Raw genomic sequence first — 18,073 nt, 5'->3', positions numbered from 1 at the left:
GCGCTTATTTCAGTCCAAACAAAGCTGTCTGCCTTAGTTTTATCACTTTTTTCTTTCGGTTTCTTGCCAGCAGACTTCGACATTTTTCTTCTCTCTCGATCATGACAAACGCACGTGGGAACTTTACAACAGGGACGCTAACACTTGATAACAAGGCGCTGAAGCAAAGATTGCAGGCTAGAATCGATAGAGCATGCGCGTTCGGTGTACGACATTGTTTTATGCTTTTACGAGCGTTTTCGTGTGGACGGGTGAAAACGCTACGTAAACGATGATCGTTTTCGTGTCGACTGAGATAAAAATATGCGTTTACTAGCGTTTGCGTTTACAATCGCCTTCGTGTGGACGGGGCCTTAGAGCAGCCTAAAATATGCGAAACGTGTTGCATAAATGGATCACGTAAAAAATATTTCAGATATTAAAATTTTCTGTCACACTTTCGTTTGTCATTATCCCTGGAATGTTTTGGCGAGATCTCAGGAAAATCGCTCAAATCTACATAACCTATGAATTCGCTCGAAGTGTATTTATTCCTCTCAAAACCAAATGCAAGACTTTAGTTCCTAAAGGTTTGTCAACAAATAGCGCCAAACCAAGAGATTATCTCCTGAAACAGCGAACCAATGGGAAGGCGGGACCTCCTGGCATCAATGACAATCGGATTGAAATTTTCCCAGGAAAAGTACTGCATAGCAGTCACGTTTATTTTTATCTCGTTCTGTTGAACAGTGAGTAATGGGAAAATTGGCGAAGGAAAACCCGCGGCAAAAAAAAGTGAAGTTGGGGAAACTGCTGAAAGCAAATCAACAAATCGACAGACAGCTTAACTTATACCGTTATCGCTGAAATGAGTTTCCTTGGGTAGGTTTATTCATGATTTCATACGATTCGAGGCAATTGCCTTTGTTTGGCATCAAGACCGGTACTTGCCTATTAAAGGAACTTCGTTTTTAACCTTATGTAGGACAAATGTAGATTTGATGGCGCTTTCTTGTTTTCTTTGCAGTCTGGATCCCAGCGTGGAGAGGAGTGCCGTGACTGTTTTTTCCCTTAAAAAATGGTGCCATTTTTCTCTTCTTTAGACCTTGTTTTATTTTTATTTTTTTTTGCTCGGGGTCTCCTTCTTAATTTTTATTTATATTTTTTAAGAAAAGACTTTCCACTAGCAAAGGACTTCCACGTGTGGCTTTTGATAAGTGCGCGATGTTAACAAATAATTATGGAAATAACATGAAGTTGCCGCCAATATTCCCGCCGGGGATTCGCCTCTTTACCAGATTATGACGCCTTCCTTATTTATCAACTTTTATTTGAAAATACGTTTTCCTAAACAAGTCGGACGCTTTTTGAGATTTTTAAATTTTTTTTTTTGTATCTGGGGCTCGGATTTTTCTATTACACTAAAAATTGTTTCATCTTTACATGCTCACTTTGGAGGTTGGTTGGCCGCATCTTGATATGCTTTAATGTGACAGCGTGATGCTGTTAGTGAGTTTCACAGGCGCCTACCAATAACTGGCTGTGTAGCCGCGCGATGCGGTTCCAGTCGAGGCCCACAAACTGGCCCTTACTCACCATAGAGTCTCCAGTAGCTCAGTGGTTAGAGCATCCAACTAGATTACGGAGGGTCGTGGATTCAAGTCCCATCTGGGGCTCGGAGTTTTCTGTTACACTAAAAATTGTTTCATCTTTACATGCTCACTTTGGAGGTTGGTTGGCGGCATCTTGATGTGCTTTAATGTGACAGCGTGATGCTGTTAGTGATTTTCACAGGTGCTTACCAATACTTGGCTGTGTAGCCGCGCGATGCCGTTCCAGTCGAGGCCCACAAACTGGCCCTTGCTCACCATAGAGTATCCCTTTAGCTCAGTGGTTAGAGCATCCGACTAGATCACAGAGGGTCGTGGGTTCAGGTCCCATCTGGGGCTCGGAGTTTTCTATTACACTAAAAAATTGTTTCATCTTTTTGTAAACGATAGGTAAAATGTTTAACTTCAATCTAGTGCAATAAAAGAAAAAGTACTTTTTCAGCTTTTGAAGCTGAGAAGTAACCTTAAAGAAACTTGCAGCCGAAGATAGCCTTGATATTTGAAAAGCCAAAGGCATTTGTTTCTGCCTTAAGTCGATGGCCTTAAGAGAATAATCTTATTTTTATTTAAAAGAGTCCAAAATAACCGCGAATACTAGTGGAATGTTGGGAAAACGACTCTGAACCTCGGCGTGCTTCCGATTGGGCAATTTGGATTTAGATTTGGAATTCCAGATTTAGGATTTTTCACTAAAACACGAAAAGCACCAATGAAAAAGCTGAAAATCCGTCCTTAAGATGGATTTGTTTTTAAAATCCAGAGCTAATGAATAAAAGCTAATAATTATCTTTACAGCTTTTTTTACAGCTCACTGTCAATCTCACTGAGACCTCACTGAGACCTCTCCGACAACAGCTGTAGTTTTGCAAATCCCTCTTTAGATTTCCCAAAAGTCGTGAAACATACACATCCATGCGATCCGGAGTTGGATTTCATAATTTAAATCCACCTTGAGGACGGTTTTCTCAACGTCGTATTCCGTTTAGGATTTCATGTTCTACCGTAAAATCCGAAATCTGGATTTGAAAATCACAATGCAGATTTTGCAATCAAGATCGTTGATTAAACGAGACTTACCTGTAAGTTAAAGTTTGATTGGGATTCTAACATGTCATCAGTCCGGAACGAAGGAGTCACATGAGATGCGCATGCGCAATACCGATCAGTCTTTAACTTGAGTGATACAGAGCTAAGGAACGAAGGAGAACGGGAAGGGTGGGCTGGGCATGTGACTCCTTTGTTCCGGAAAGATGACATTGTAGAATCCCAATCAAACTTCAACTTACAGGTAAGTCTCCTTTAATCAACAATTCTACCATGTCATCAGTCTTGCATCACTATGGAGTCACATGAAAGTTCAAAGACCTGTAGAGCGAACTCATAAACAATAGTCCAATTTATTGGGTCTGCGAAGCTTTACATGAATAAAACGTGTCATATTGTACAACACTCTCTAGTTACTGGTTGTAGAGTTCAACAAAACTGTTCCGAAAGTTGAGATCATCTGTGTCTAGGGGCTTAACATAATATCGTGCAAAAGTACGAGCGTTTGACCATCCTGCAGTTCTCATGATCTCTGTTAAGGTTAGTCCTTTGGCTTTACAATGCGAAGTTGAAGCGGCTTTGCTACTGTGCGGGGAGTATTTTTTAACATCTATACCCGACTGTTTCAGCACATCTCTGGCCCATCTTGCTATGGTATCCTTGGTAACCGCTTTAAATGATTTAGCATAACTGATTAATAGCTGAGTGACTTCTTTTCTAAACGGCTTCGTCCTGGTTAGGTATTCCTTCAAATAATCCACGACGCAGATTCTCTTGTCATCCGGGTATGCTATTACCTTAATAGGAGCCAAATGTTTACCTGGCTTAGTTTGTTTAAGCTTTTCGTTAATGATAATTCGGAAGCCATCGTCTAGTTCCTGAATAGAACGTGTGTCCATGTAAAGTAGGGTTTGTCCTCTTTGTCCAGCTGTTAGACATAATAACATGCTTAAATTCAACGTTAGGTCCTTCAGGGCTAAGGAACCCTTAATAGGACTAAATATTTTAAGGTAGTTTAATACATTATTAACATCCCAAATTTCCGTGTCCTTAGGTAATGCCGGTTTTAACTCAAAAATGCCTTTCATACAACGGATAATGAGAGGGTGCTCACCGAATGGTATACCCTCGGATAAGATTGTAGCTGACAGTGCAGATCTAGCTGCATTAACTACGCTGTAGCCCAACCCCGACCAGTACAGTGAAACTAAGAACTCGATCCTCATGGCAACTCCTGGGCAATAAATGTCGATGTTTCTGTGTTCACAGAAGCTCTGCCAACGCTTTAAGTATGTTTGGTATTGTTTTGTTGTACCCTCTGGCCACGAACCCATTAACACCTCCGTTGCTCGGGGTGACAATTGATATTGGTCTAATTTGTGCCTGATAAGTGGTAGATCATGAGATTTAGTTTGTGTCAGATCGGGTGAATTTCTGACCGACTGCTTGGCAGGGTTAGTAGGGTTCTGCCTGCTTTCAGGTACACTGCTGTCTGTTGCATCAGCTGAAGAGCATTGGCGTACCATGGCTGGGTTGGCCAGTCCGGGAGCACGCAGATCCCCGATGCTTTCTCGCGAAGTATTTTGCTCAACATGGCGGGGATGATGCTAAATGGTGGTAAAGCTTAGAAGTTTAATTCTGACCAGTCCAATTTGAAAGCATCTATGGCAAAAGCTTTAGGGTCAGGCCTGAACGAAACATATTTATCAAACTGGTAGTTGATGCCTGAAGCAAAAAGGTCTACATCCGGGTAAATCCCAGTTGGCGTAAAGCTCTATTTAGGGACCCCGCATCGAGTTTCCATTCAGATTAGACTCTTTTTGGTTCCTTCTTGACTCAAATCTGCGATCAAATTTTGCTTCCCAGGGATATGTGCAGCGCTTAGCCATAAATTTCGTAAAATGCACCACTCCCATGTTTCCTCAGTTAAAGCATTGAGTTACTCCGAATGAATGGTGCCCATATTGTTGAGTGCATTAACAGCAGTGGTGTTGTCACTGAGTGTACGGATATGTGTCTTTCTGGTATGTTTGACAAAACACTGCAACCCCAGAAATATGGCTAACAGCTCAAGATAGTTAATGGATTGATCACTCTTGATTTTTCCATAGTCCTCCAGAGGGTACACCATTATATTCTGCCCCCCACCTCTTTTTGGAAGCATCGGTGGTGATAATGTGAGATGGTTTGTCATGTGGTATCACATTGTACGCCGCATTTATCGACCTCTGAGTCCACCGCTGGAATTCCGATATCGCATTTTCTGATAACTGCATGGTTTGTTCAAAATTACCTTTTGATTTGGTCAAATATAGGGTTTTCTCCTTTTCGAGGGAACGATAATATAGGGCACCATGCATGATACCCGGTAAGCTGGATATAATTTTCCCAATAACTCTAGCTAAATCCCTAATAATAGGGTGCTCAGAGTTCAGAAGCATCAGTCACAGTCATGCAGTAAATGAACTTTCTTATCCGGTGTTAACCGTATGGTCATGGTGACAGAGTCAATAAGGAACCCCAAAGTTGTCAAGGTTTGTGTTGGTTTTGGGCACGATTTTTCAGGGTGTATAACAAACCCCAATTTACTCAGTAGTACGATTGTATCTATAACATTTGAAACACACCCATGAAGACTTTGGCCTTGAAGATAGGTATCGTCAAGGTATGCTACTGACATGCTCCCTAATTTGTGTACACATGAGAGTGGGGGCCTCAGCAACTTGGTGAAAATTCGTGGTGCACATGAAAGCCCATTAGGGAGACATGTAAATTCATAAATTTGATTTTCCGACAAAAATCTTAAAAATTTCCTGTGCTCTACAGAAACAGGGACAGAGTATTAGCCATCCTTGAGATCAAGTGATGCCATGTAACAATGTCTGGTTATTAGTTTTGTAATAGTAAAAAAGGAGTCCATCTCAAAGTTATGATAGGTAAGTGATTCGTTAAACCTTTTAAGGTTCAATATTAACCTATGCGTGCCGTCTTTTTTGGGCAGTAGGAAGATGCTAGACAATATTTGCCCCTTCTTAGGTGACACTGTTACTATGAAGCCTTTCTGAAGCAGTTTAGAGATTTCTCTTTCAATAATTTCATGCTCAGCATCAGTAACTAGCATACAAGGCAGGGTATGCTGTTGTAGTTTCTCAAATAGGTCAATCTGTTTACCAATTACATGAGATAGCAACATTCTATCATTACTGATTTCATTCCAAGCTGAAAGGCAGGTACCTATTTGCCCGGCCTGGAATGATTGGCACATCTCAGTAAAGTGTTCCACAAGAGTGGGTAAAAATTCATAGAATAGACTTACATTTGTTTTAAGTTGCAATAGTGTTTCTCCTATTTTCTCTCCGCTGACTGCTGTTTTTTCCTTTTGAAAGGTTTGTTGTGGCCTTTCCACAAAAAATCTCTCCTCGCTTTAAAGACGTTGTAGTTCTTTGACCCAGTTGTATGGCCTTGGCCTTTATGCCCTTCCTGAGTGGTATAGATAGCCTTCCTAACTTTACTAGCTTCCTTGGCATCTCTGAGTTGTTTAGCTAGATTGTCTCCAAAGAGATATTCACTGTCGATTGGTATGTCTGCAGAGCAGATGGTGTTGTATTCCGATTTTAAAGCTGGTTTAATTTGTTCCCTCCTGAGCTGCGAGAGCTGCGTGTGTACATGACTTAACATGGCTAATCACTCAACTTGAGGCTCAAAAATCTTTCAATTACATTCCCCGGTGGGGTTGCTGAGTAGCAGGTTAGTTGTTTGTAAGTTTGCACAAATGACTTTGCGTAGAGTCTGTTGCATATTTGGCAGATTTAAATCAGCAGATCGTTTTTTAGAATTAAGCTGTGTCCAGATTTCACTGTTTACCTTAGTTCCCTTTATTGCTGTGCAGTTTTCAGGGAATTTTGTACTTTTCTGAAAAGAATTTAATTTTTGCAGCAGCTAAGGTTTTCCCCCAACGCTTTTGTGCTATTTGTGCCAGCTCTGTTTTGATTTTGTCGCCGCTGGCTTCGTCATCGTCTAGCTGGTTAGCGAGTTCTTGCAACAGAGTTTCACTAGCGGACGCTTCCCGCTCTTTTTGGCCGGTGGCTTTCGATTGCTTTGTGAGCGTGTGGATGTCCTTATCGACGTCCAAGTCATCCTCAGCGTGGAGGCTTAAATTATCATCAGAGTCGTTTTTGTCGTTTTGATGCGGGCCCTTCATTATCAGTGTCAGAGTCACTCATCTGATCTGGTTTTCGTCGCTTCGACGACGATGTTGCTTTACCAGATACCCCGGTGGGGTTGCTTTGTTTCATTTCGAGTAAGATTTCTGCAATTTGGCCCATATTTTCGTTCATGGACTGGAGCGCTTTAGCCAAGTCTTTGTTTATGATATCGTCCTCACCGTGAGAATATCCACGGGAAGTTTCAGCAGCGACCTCGTGGGCGTCGCTGTAGCTGGTAGGTTCAATCATTGTCCTGTGAAAACAGGCAACAAGGAAAAACGTAAACCTGCAAAAATTTAAGTAGGTCGTATGCCTTACAAATCTGTAGGGTATGAGAAACAGGGATGGCTCTGATTTAGTGAGAAAAATGATATTTTGGTTCACTCACGTCTACGTAAAGCACTGACTTTGGCAAAGGCGCCTGCACTGATCGGTATTGCGCATGCGCATCTCATGCGACTCCGTAGTGACGTAAGACTGATGACATGGTAGAAGCCAAGATTTCTTTGAACGCGCTTTCTTATTCCTGATTGGCCGTGATTACCTCTCGACCAGTTTCCTCGGAACCACATTCAAAATGGTGGACGGAATTTTACTCTGGTCGTGAAAGAACTGATGTCGCGCTATTTAGTCAGGACTGTTGTTTGGACAGCTGTGTTACATTTGGTAACCTGTTCTAGAGAAAAATTATTCTCCTCTTCATTTTGTACACCGAATGTGTAAAATAGCTATCACCCGCCACGATGAAAATTCTAATTTATACTTCGACAGGTGAGAGGTCTTGAAATGTATCTTATTAGGAGAATTACGTACTCTCTAACATATGTTGAAAGAACTGATCACCAAGCAATGGGTTGGTGGACAAAACAATGAACTCAAGTCCACGGACAGAACCTCATTGGAGTACTCAAACATGGACCAACCATTTGATTATTAATTTTGGTTTTCTTTTTCGTTAGTCACGACGTACAAACACCACGAAATTTGTGAGATTATTTTAAACATTCAAAATCCTTCCTTCGAAATATAGTGCCAAGTCATTTTACCTCCCTCAATATCGGTCATGAAATGAGGCGGGAAATCGATAAAATTAATTGTTTCCTTCTTAAGTATAGTAGATTGACGAACGAGAAACAAAATGTATCAAGCAACTACCTGAATGCATAAAAAACGCCGAATCTGTTGACTCCTTTAAACGCTTATTGAAAACTTATCTTTTCAAAAATTAAGCCACCATATTTTTGATATCGCACGTTGTCAAATATATGTATAACACGTAATAATTCATTAGTTTAGATAGAGTAGCGAAAATTGCATGTATAGTATTTTTATTGAAATTTTGTTCATTTATAATTGTAAAGCGCATAGAGTTCAATTTTAATGCGCTATATAAGAACTTATTATTAAATTAAATTAAATTAAACTAGATTAATTGAAAATGTTTAAATCGCACATCATTTTCTTTAACTTTTGTGTTCTCTTTCTCTTGTTGTTTGGAAAATGCATTTACATCTTTGTCGCTCACCACATTATTACAAATCTTGCAGCCATTATTCCAAACAAGAAACAAAGCAAGTTCATTCAGCAAAGTTCGAGAAAGCGGGAATGGTGACATGGTTGCTCAATATCACCACTCGTGTTACATAGTTGTCTAGGATGGTCATATTGATTCTACAGAATTCGATGTTTTAGTTGCTGGTACAGCACTCCCCTCTGTAATTATAATAAATAACAGGGTACATGCATGTGGTGGCCTCAATTCCAGTCATTTCAGTGACTTTTTTTGGACAGCAGGAGATAATTACATGTTGATATTTTTAATGGCAGATTGAAGTGATAGTGCATGCTGCTGACAGAGATGACCAGCAGGGAAAGTTTTGGTGCAAATGACAACATACTGGATTTATTTAAAGGAGTGGCTTCATGCAGGTAAGAATAAAAACTCTTTCGTGGGAGGAGGAGGAGGGGATAATGTAAACTGCCATATACATATGTTTAACCCTGGCTCTCAGTTATTCGCCCATCTACTTGTGAACAAGAAAATACATAAATCTGATTTAAACAAGCCCACTGATCCCCTGGATATTCAAGCCCTTCTTCAGCTTTTCTTGTTTAGATAAAAATAAAGTTGGAAGCACCACTGCTGTGAATAAGACATTGAATTTTTAATAATTAAGAGAAAAGATGAGCTTCAAGGAGAAAGTCTGAACTTCTTTTTTGTTATGTTCCAGTTTTGTTCTGGTTGTCAGTTTTAAATTTAATTCTGATGCAAATGTATTGAAATGAATTCAATTTGCCACTGCAAAACTTTTTTTTTTATTTTTCTCATAATCTACTTCCCTTCTCTTCTTCCTCGTGTAAGTATCTAAATGAAAATTACACATTATTCATTATAATCCATATATACCCTACAACACATCAAGTTCCTACCTTAAGGAAAAGACCTGAATTGTTTATCTGCATGTCCATTATCCCCAAATGTCTTCTGGACATGGATGTGTCCTGCGGATGTGATATCGAGTTGATGGTGCTGAATATTTGTTACATTTAATTCCTTAGCAAGTTTGCCACAATTATTTTTGGACCTGCTGTAAAATATATATATATATATATATATATTTTAAATTTTTTAATTTACATTACTCACCATCCCCTATCACAGTTAATACTTAACTAATAATATATTATACTAGAGGGATAGTCATAGCAAAACACATCAGTGTAAATACTTCAATTCATAATGGTTCCTACCTTTTCCTAAATTCTTGATGCTTCTTATATCTTAAGGCAATAAGTCTTTCACTCTCTTTCTTGGCTACTACTTTCGGTACAAAAATGAAACTTTGGGATTAATTGACTTGTTTCTCCTGAACTCCCATATACACAGTTTACCAAGCATTGTCAGATAATTTAGTAGTTCATTTCTAAATAAAATGCCAATTAAAACTTCTTTTAGAGATAGGTTCAGATTTTCACAATGAGAATTACACCACCAATTGCAAAACCTGTTCCAAAAGGCTTATGCATACTGAGCAGTCATAAAACAGATGATACAAGTCTTCTTTGTAAATTGCACGGAAGGAACACATCTCTGACTAAATTAAATATTTTGGTATTTGTAAACAAGATGCGATTGAATAATTTATACCGAGAAGACCAAGGCTTGGAAAATATCCCATTATTTTAAACGCAACTCAAGAGGCTATTACTGAAGGTTTAATCCATCTTATTAGGTGGCCCTCTGACAAGGTGCGCGAAAAAAATTAAAATTGTGCACTTTTTTAGAGGCGAATTGTCCGGGAGAAAATGTTAATTGTGTGGGTAATTGAGCACGATTGCGTAATCTTGCGTCGAACAAAATATTTCATATCCCACTCCCTGTTAAAGTAAACATCGGGTTCTCCTCATAAATCACACCTTTTCTTGTAATATCAATGTGAAATTCCTCCTGTAATGGCTAAATGACTTCTAGATTTTACTTTGAACTATTTTTATCTTATTGACCGAGCTTTAGGACCTATTTTGAAGCAATTCTTTGTTCGTCAAAGCGATCGAAAGAGCTGAACGAAAACAGTCGAGGAGATCGCCTCATAATTTGAGTTCGCCAGTAAAAGTTACTGCCGATGGAAGCCGTGTTTTCTTATTCCACTACGATTTACGAAAGTCTTAATATCTGACAACCCATTCGTCCTGTAAATGCCAAGAATAAACATTGCCTTCTTTCACTTTGAATGAGAAAGCCACAACGCCAGCGGCCGGCCTTTTTCAACAACACCTCTGACTCATTATTTGAAAAGCATAGGCAAAAACCGCCAATGAAAAATAGAGTTAGAAGTAGACTAGTGCCCAGGAAAGCGCAGGCTACAGTAAGAACGCCTTGTTGTTTGAATAACGCAATCGACGAGTTGTTTGATGAAAGCCTGGAAACTCTAGAGTATTTTTGAAGGTGAATAGTCTGAAAATTGTCTAAAATATTCTAGAAATCTCGATACTCGACAGAAATACCCGTTTTGATTGAAATTTCAGGTAAAAATTTCTGTATTGTGCGGGACTTTGCGAGGTCACAGATTGTGCGTGACTTTCTGTATTGTGCGGGACTTTGCAAAGTCCCGGGACTCTGCGAAGTCACAGGTTGTGCGGGATTGTGCGGGATTGTGCGGGTTTGACCGAATTGTGCGGTTCCGCACCCGCGCACCCTGTCAGAAGGCCTGTAATAATTAGGGTCAGACAAAAATTGAAGTCCTCTAGTGATTGATAATGAAAATCCCAGTCAATAGATTCAAAGGCCTTTTCAAAATCTGTAAACAGTAGAATACCAGACATCTGAAACAATTCAGCATCATCGATAATGTCGAGAATTGAGTGAGCCACCTCTCCAATAAATCTACCCTGGATAAAACTCGACTGATTATAGTGAATTAGTCGAGGAGGAAATTATTTGATTCTCATGGTAATGACCATAGAAGCAAGGTTAGAGTTAGCATTGACTAATGAAGTCAGCCTCAAGTTTCCAAATACATTTGATCTTTACCTGTTTTATCAGCTAATGTGATAATTGCCAGCTCTTGTGAATTTAATATTTCTCGTGAGTCAAAAGAAGAATTACCTGTAAAAGCCGTGTATAATGCGCACTTTTTTCTACAAAAATAACCATCAGAATCGCGTTGCGTATTATACACGACTTCCATTGTTTGTCACGCACATCCCAATTTGCATATGTTAAAAACACAACAAAAAAGTAACACATTTCAAGCTTTGATATAAAGGCGAAGCATAATTTAAAGCTTTGATATAAAGGCGAAGCATAATATAATTTCTACGGAAATTATGCTTCGCCTTTATAAAACGTTTATGTTACGCCATTTTCACTACTGTTCAATGATATGGCACTTTTGTAATTCAGAGGACTCTATTAAACTGGACACCTTGAATAGACTATTTTAAGCTTTGTTTTAAAGGACTGGGACTCGAACTATGATGGTCTTTTAGACAAGGCAGGTGTGTGTGGTTTAGCCAACAGGAGGATACAAAATATGATGATTTGTATATTCAACTGTCTCCATCTTGATCTTGATAATTAAATATCCGTGCTATCTGAAACAACTGATCAAGTTAAGATCCACTGCTTACTCCCTAAGGGCATAGTTAATGCTAACGGGCACCAATATTTTATCACTTCCTAAGCCGTTTACAACCAATAGGGGCTAAATTCTTTTAGCTATTCATCTGTTAAGTACTGAAACTCCCTCCCTGACCACTTTAGAAAGACTGTAGATTATAGTGAATTTAAGCGCAAACTATTGGTGCACGGTTTCTGTTAATATTACATTAATATTACATTATATTATTATATTAATGGTTATTATATTATTATATTATTATATTATGAATTATTTTTTTATCTTTTTAGCCTTGTTCTTGCTGTAACTTTTAAAATTAGTACTTAGGATCGGAGATACTAGCTTGTAAGCTACACTGAAATCCGAGGATAAATAAAGCTTATGTATGTATGTATGTATGTATGGATGTATCAGATTTCAGAGTGAATATGCAAATTTGGCCGCTTCTGAAGAGACCTCATGTTACATGGAATTTTTCGATGAGAAGCAAGAAGAAAGCGAGCGAGAAATATTTCAGGACAAAAGCTATATTTAAAGCAGTTCTTGATTTGCTGTTATAGCCGAACACACGCAAATTTCTTATACGTACTAAGGGCACGCAGTGGAATTCATCGTGGTTATATTGTTGTTTACTTGATTTTACGGCCAGAAAATTTGAAAATTCTAAAGATACGATGGTATGACACAAAATCATATTGTTGCTCACTCATGATATTGACCGGGCCATGGAATCGTCAAATTAGCTAGGCCTCGCTTGAAGTTCTTAAGTTTGATTTCAATAATGTCATACATAACTAAGTAGCAAATTAAAGATATTGATATTCACGATATAGTAAGTTTCTCATTGTTGTTGTCTTAATAAATAATTGTACGAATATTTAACTTGTCTTTTTTGTCGTGAAAAACTTTTTTTTTTCTGATAAATTAGGTTAAAAACAAGGGTGCGCATTATATATGGGCGCGCATTATACAGGGGTAAATACGGTAAAAGCATATCTGTCATGAGCTCACCCACAGAGCTCCAAAAAGTTTTGTAAAATCTGGCAGGTTACCGTAATTACCAGGAGTCTTTCCATTTCCAAAAGTATCCAGTGTTTTGGCACATTCTTCAATTATAGTTATTTGTCCTTTACAACCTAGTTTTTCTTCCTATGACAACTCTTGAATGTTGACTTGACCACATATCATGGAATAAATATGAATATTTTTTCTCTTTTTCAGTATGTTTGTCACCACCTGGAAAATATTTATGATGTTGATTGTAACAGGAAATCTGTTACAAGAGTAACAACGTGGTGTAAGCCAAAAAGCCACTCTTTTAGCAATGATGAACAAGCAGATTCCATGTTTCCGTGCATCTGTTCTGTAGTAGGTCACAGGTAACGTCAAAATGTGATAAGAACAAAGTCTTTCCACATTTGAACGTCTTCTGTGATCTACAACTGCAACTTGAAATCTATTTATTTTATACGGTTATAAAGCAAATAATGTAAATGCTGACGTCATCTATGCGTCTCTCCTCTAATAGATCATAAGTAAGAACCAATCAGACTGCACGTGTTATTCAGCTTATCATATAAAGTGTATGTATTTTCTTTGCCTTACAATGTGTTTACTTCCGGTTTGGATCACGACGACTCTACTGCATGGCACTTATGTTGTTGACATGATTTACAGTAGTCAACTTATACCCACATTTCGTTGCAAGTGGTGAATGATGGAGGCTATCCAAACTTCCTTGAAAGAAAATGAGGTTTATAAACAAAATATCATCCATGAATTATAAGAAAGGTGAATCAATGATTATGGAAAATACACCAACACGCAGTTAATTTTTTTTTTTTTTTATATTAGGATTGTGGCAGACTTGAGACTTGGTGTTTACTACCAGAAATGCCACGACCACGACTGTAGAGGGATTGACTATCGTTCCCCTGGTATGTTCTGGCTGCCGAAAACACATCATTTTTTAGGATTTGGCGGGGAGCAGACTTAAAATCGAGAGTGCGGAAGAACGATTCAGGGACAGTTCTCGCACAGATTCCAATTGAAATGCAAAGTATGGCAGGGTTTTTTCCAGGAACTGGAGAAGTGACCAGTTTCTATCTACCTACCTATCTAATCTCTATCTAATCTATCTAATCTATCTATCTATCTATCTATATTCAGATCTTTACCAGCATTATTTAAGCTTTTACAATCCTTCAACAAGATAGTCAAGAGACGCTTACTCTTAAAATTAAAAGAAAGGTGTGGATTCTTGCGAAACATTTTCAAGACTTTGCAAAAGTATGAAAATAATGATGGAGCCTCAAAAAATAAACGGGGAGAAGTCTGGAGTATATTCCTAAGGGCGGGAAGTGCTTAACTAAATTTCAGACTCATCCAATAATTACTCAAACATTGGGAAAGCTTTATCGGTTGCGTTATTTGAGGAAGCATTGAAGGGGTAAAAGTCTCTTTATCATAGAAACTAGTCATAGCCTACTGTCGTATGTTCAAAAAAAGGAATTTGCAAACCCTGTATCGTTTGGTTACTTTCAGAAAAGTCACAGGAAATCAATCCGTTATCAAGTTGTGAGGTAATTGAATAATCACTCTCCTGTGTAAAAGATTTGAATACGATTCATGAAGTGTAGTTTATTAATCTCATCATGAGCTCTTTTGTTACTTCATTTAAAAATCTTTCAAAACCGTGTATTTTCATTTAGCAGTTTGACGAGTTTTCAACTAATGATTTTGATGATCCAGACAGAGCTTTGTAAGTTGTTATCTGAATGCGAGCAGAGGCTAAGTGATTCTAGGAATGATGAAATGGAAGAGATGCGTAATACAAACGAGAACAACTTGAACGAAGATGGTTTCCCAAGAAATAAATAAGATGTAACGCAATTTGACAATAGTGGTTGTGTTACGCAACCTAAAGTTGGTGATTGTGACTTCGGTAATGACTTGGACGATGTATTACTGCTTGAGCTTCAGGTTCCACACCACAGTTGGGATAGCAAGGGTGCAGTTTCACATACAAGAAGCCTTAGGGATCACAACAAGCATTCGTGACAATCTTGTCAGGATAATGAGAATTATACAAACGAAATGTGCAAGTTATCAGACGAGGGAAGCAACAAAACCAAATTAAATAAAACGGCTGGGATGGACCTCTCACCAAACTATGCCGGACTTGTCAGGTTGAAACACAAGCCCGGATGAGTGAAAAATATATGTGTGGCGGGGTATATATTAACTGAGAATTATTGCGAAAAATTTTTATCAAAAGAGGAAGTTTCTGAGTGGTTAGATGAAGAACCTCTTGGTGATTTAGAGTTGTTCATGGCTGCGGAGGAGGCCGAAAGTACTGCTTCACTCAAATGTATTGTACTAGTTTAGCACACTAGTTACTTTATGTGATAACTCTTTTCAGTACCAGGAAAAGCTTTAAAGATAGTGTAAGTTATTTGTTAAGTTCAATTCGATGTTGTCCTGTAGAGCCCTGATTTCAAAGGCGGTTTCGAGAAGTGTTTTCTAACTACATAAATAAGTGATAAGCGATGTAGCGCTGAGATATCTCAGTTCTCAAATATGTGATAAGCTGGTTTTAACGGAAAAGAAAAGTTTGAAAAAGAGAGGCTTTCAAATGAAGCTGTAAGGGCCTAAATAAAAAAAAAAAAAGAAGAAGTTTTAATGAGAGAAAGTTTTTAATAAGCTAACCGCCTCCCGGTTAGCTCAGTTGGTTAGAGCGCTGGACTGGTGTGCGGGAGGTCGAGGTCGATGGTTCGAGCCCCGGCCGGACCAACACTCAAGGTCTTGAAATAACTGAGAAGAATGCGCTACCTTTCTATATAATATCAAGAAATCTCAGATAAGGACGAATAAACCGTAGGTCCCGTCTCCTGGATCTAGTCATTAGTTAATTTGGTTCGGCAGGGGATGTTAAAGAACCCACTCACGAGATTACTGTGATGTGGTCTGGCCTGTTTACTGGGAATTGGGGGGAGGGGGCATCTTCAAATAAGTTTCCTTCGATTGTTTGTTTGTTTGTTTGTTTGTTTGTTTGTTTGTAAACTGCTGATGCAGTCCGGCCAAAGTACCCCGAAAAGTGTTGTAATGCGCATTTGATCATATCCACATGTTAATTTGCGCAATATAAATATTAAATTATTACTATTAATATTATTATTATTATTATTATTAAAATCACTCGCCTTCCTCTCTTCTCATCGTCTCCAGTTATTTTATTGTGTTTTGGAGCCAGGAAAAACGCTTTCCATTGCTGTTATGACATAACTTGTTGTCGCCGATCAAATGCGGGCCCTATAATAAAGCATCCGCTTGGAAACTGAACTGACCAATCAGAAGATGCGTACTGTGTTCATTTATGTTAGAAAGCATCATATAAAAAAGATGGCCGGTTTAAGGTGTTCAATTAGTAAAGGAAAACGTGTTATTAAACTGTGCGACAGTAGCAGAGGAGTATAAAAACGAGGGAGGATTGGGTGGGTGTCGCTAATCTTACCTTCTATCCCTCACCACCCCCCCCCTCCTTCCGCAAAAAAAAAATAAAAATGACTATGATATCCGGCAGTTAGGTCGGGCATCAGTACATACTTTGGCCCACAAGAGGCGATGTTAAAGCTTTGAATTGATCGAGGCATCACATCTGTTCTCCGAGTGTGATTTCAAAGACTTTTAAGTGTAAATCATTTTATGTTATTGTAGTTCTTAGCAATAAGATGTAAACTGTTTTTTCATTTTCTCTTTCATGATCACTGTGCCGCATCTTGCCTAATAGTGGTAAGCCAACGAGGTGGAGTGTATTTTGGTCGCAAATCATACATGTGATTTCAAAATCTTTGTTGAATATGTTTGGATTAAGGCAAGAAAACTGGGTCTAGTTCATAAACTCGGCTAACTTCTCGAGTGTAATTTAGAATAAAAGACGTAAAATCTATCTCCATGGCGACAGCATACCTCAAAATGATCAATTCAATTTCCAAGTTTGCTGGTTTTACTGTATTGTGTCTATTGATATATGTTTTCTAAATTACTGTAAAACCCGTTAAGAGGCCTCCTTTTGATAAAATGTTATTGGTTTTTTTTTCGTTGTCAAACAGTAATATTTAAAAAATATTTAATAAATATTTCATTGTATCTGATTTATCAATTTCACGGGTTTATTACGAATCAACTTAACGACCTGCTCCTACTTGGCTTGTTAGCTCAATTGGTAAGAGCGCTGCACTAGTATCGCAGAGGTCAGTGGTTCGAATCCCGTACAGGCCTGATTTTTTTCAGGTCTGATTTTCGCTATTGCTTAAATAGCGCTATCTACTGCGAGGATCGTGCATCATACGTATCTAATACCGCAGTTCAAAATATATGAACTTCAAATATTTCATTGTATCCACACAGTAATAAGCTGGTGACTCATGCCATTTAAAATTGACAAATTTTACATGGCGTGAGTCATTTTACATTCGCTCTGACGACGGACTAACGCTCGAAACGTCAGCTTTTGTAATCGTTACGGTGGACAATTTACCATTTCAACTCTGTTGAAATATCCAAATTATTAAAATTGACAAAACCTTTTATATCTATAGAAATGTAAAACTATCTGAAGGCACAGTTCCTGACGTTATAGCACATATGTTTGAGGATGTCGTCCATTGTGACTTGAAATGAATAGAAAACTCACTAATTAGAATGTATTTTTATGATAATGATCTGGAAAAGCCGTATGCAGCCTGCTTTTTGCGTATGACTTCATTGCTGTTTGAAAGGCACTCGATCTGAATCGAAGTGAGGGAGCAGCGAAAATATATTTCAGGTATTTATTCCTTTTTGACATTTAAAATGTACGAAGAAAGATAAGATTAAATGACAGTGAATCATGACATCCAAAGAACCGAGTGAAGGATGATGATTTCAATTCCACAGGGAAAAAAAAAACACTTTTTGCGTCCATGGAATTTAAACATGGCAATTACTTATTACTACCTCTCCATTTTTTTCGTTGAAAGGGCTGATAGAGAAATTTGTAGTTACTCAGGCCTGTCATCAAAAACTTCGCCCAATCCTCAGAAAAGGAATCGAAGTTCAGAAATTTTAAAATTGA

General features: G+C 38.3%; 1 pseudogene; it reads right to left on the bottom strand.

The window, feature by feature from the left end:
* Positions 1–3,042: 3,042 nt before the first annotated feature.
* LOC148731145 (uncharacterized) lies at positions 3,043–6,311 on the bottom strand (annotated as a pseudogene).
* Positions 6,312–18,073: the final 11,762 nt, after the last annotated feature.

This window comes from Stylophora pistillata, chromosome 5 (assembly GCF_964205215.1).
Source record: "Stylophora pistillata chromosome 5, jaStyPist1.2, whole genome shotgun sequence".
NCBI lineage: Eukaryota > Metazoa > Cnidaria > Anthozoa > Scleractinia > Pocilloporidae > Stylophora > Stylophora pistillata.
This window is presented reverse-complemented; position numbering and strand designations above follow the sequence as displayed.